The following is a 2,545-nucleotide window of genomic DNA, read 5'->3' on the forward strand; positions in this document are numbered from 1 at the left end:
AGGCTACCACCGGCCACGCGGGTCTCGGGGCTCTGCCCCGCGGGAAACTCCCACCCGGTTCTCGCTCCCCTGCGAAACCGCAGAGCCTGGCACTCATTTGCCTTCCAAAGCCACCGTGTAAGAGGTGCTCTGAAAGAGACCCAGACACCTTCATATCTCAATTTTTCTTCTTTGGACAGGAAATGTGCGTGGAAGGGGGGGTCGAGATCGTAAATTTCATTGATTACTTGCAGATTGTGCAGAGTATATTCAAGCTTTCATGACAGCTTCTGGAGACATAACGACTGGACAATATTGCCCGAACAGTACAAACTCTCTTTAACTACTACAAAGAAATCAGCAGGTAATTATAGGCTCGATTGTATACATAATAGGCATCGGAAATCGGAGAATAACTGTAGGCAGCGATTCTGAACCAGAAGAGGAACTGTCGTGCTTCAAACTCTCATACAATAGCAGCTCGTTGTGCCGGGTGTCTTACTCTAATTAGAGATACCTGCGCAGCATAGCAAATATCGAAGAGAGACATATCCTTGATCTTCCTGCCAGTAAAACTCATCCTTTAAAAATTAAAGATATAAAGGCAAAGCAAGCCATGTGGGTATTCCTGAAACAGGCGGTGATGTTAAGCTGTGCCCTCTGCCTCTGGAAAGAGCGCTTTACTGGGCAGAACGAGCACGCTTCGTTTGGGGGTATTTCTGACAGGAATGGGACTGCCGGCAAAAAAAAAAAAAAAACTTCTCTCAAGGTCCCCAGAGAATTGCCTTTTAGATAGAGAAAGCTAATAAATATAAAAGAACAGCCGGCCAAAATTAAGTGAAAACAACAATTGCTTCAGGAACGTATCAAGCCCTTATTTCATACTGAGTTTATAATATTTAATACTATTTCTTGAGTTACGGGAAAAAAAAATACAAACTTGCTAAAGGAATATAAATATATATTTCTGATAGAGAGGTTGTTCCTTTTTTAACAAAAGTTTTGGTTTTGAAATCATTATTGACACTCCCTGCGCAGAATCGTCTACCTTTCCTTTAGCTGGTAATTCCTCTTTCCAACAGTTCTAACTCCCGCAAAATCACGGAAAACACTCCTAAAAACTCTCCTGGTGTGGATGTCCAGTTCACTGGGGGGCTTCCTCAACTCTCTTTTCATTCAGGTGAAGTTTTCCAACGAGTTCCTTGGAGACAAGCCGACGCGGTGTCTGGCATGTGCAGCTGTGCGTGGGTGAATCCACGCACCGCCCGTCCCCGCGGGTCTGGTCCCTCTTCTCCCTGGCTGAAACGAGCCCCAGCGGTTTCCACACAACTTCGCTTTGAATATCATCTGGCCTTAGAGTTCACTTCGGTTGTTTTGCCTCTAGGGGTACGTGCTATGTTAGTCTAGGTCACTAGTGACCTGTAAGCCGAAGTGAACATGTGTCCACATCACAACCCAGCCACACAGGAGCAGATAATCCAAGGTATCATTTCAGCCTAGAGGGAAGACTGTTTCCACCAGATCAAGTTTGACTCTGTCGAAACGCAGAGCAGAGCGGAGCCGAGGAGTGCCGAAGCCAGGGCTCCTCGCCCTCCCCAGGAGCCTGGTGCAGAGCCAGGGCAAAGGCGCTCCTCGGGGCTCTGACCTTCGCCGTGAATTTGGCGTGAGCATCAGCCCCGGGTGAGCGCGGAGCCGCGGCTCAGTGGCAGGTCCCGCCCGCCGGGCGGGGGGGGCGGGAGCGCACCTCACGCGTGTCTGGGAGATCAGAAATAAACTCATCGGGGAGCAGCCAGGCTCCAAATAAATTAGATTTGGATTCCTTTCATTTACAAATATCTCATTTGTGAAGTCCGATTGCTGTTTTTCTAAGCATCATTTACTACATCGTTGTAAACGAGATAATGCAATTGTTGGTTAAAAAATTGAAATGATTGATAGAAATAAATTCTCTGTATGACTGGCAACGAGTAACAGCTGAATATTTCACTCGGTGCTTTGCAATCCCGCTTCTGTAACAACAGTTTTGTCTAAGCTACGGCTCCGGCTTCTGCTTATCTATTTGGTTTTAATGCCAAGTCAACGCCAGAGCTAAAGCAGGATGTTCGTATAAATATGAATCAACTTTTTCAAAATGCTCCTGACTAAATCATGCCGTGAAAATAAAACACAGAGGGAGAGAAGGAGGGGAAGTTGTGTTTCCCAAAATTGAAAGACAGTAAAAAATTGGTCATCAAAAAAAAATCTCCAGATGAAGATAGTAAAGGTAAATCAAAGCAGAGCAACTGTTTGCAATATCAATTGTACTTTTCCTGTTGGGCTGCGCAGTATTTTACCGAGTGGAAGTACTAGCAAGATGTGCAGGTATCCGCTTACATTATAAACTGCAGTTGGTATAAATACTCTGTTCCAGAGAACAGCTTTATCACACGCTTCCAAATAATAAAGTAGCCTTTCAAACAAAAGCCACACATCAGGTGGCATTTTATTAATGAACGATGCTCTGCCTGACAAATACGAAGGGTGACCGTTTTCTGCCCCGTTCCTGCCGCCGCCCGCCCGTCCCGCC

The sequence above is a fragment of the Charadrius vociferus genome, unplaced genomic scaffold, assembly GCF_000708025.1.
Source record: "Charadrius vociferus isolate BGI_N301 unplaced genomic scaffold, ASM70802v2 scaffold650, whole genome shotgun sequence".
NCBI lineage: Eukaryota > Metazoa > Chordata > Aves > Charadriiformes > Charadriidae > Charadrius > Charadrius vociferus.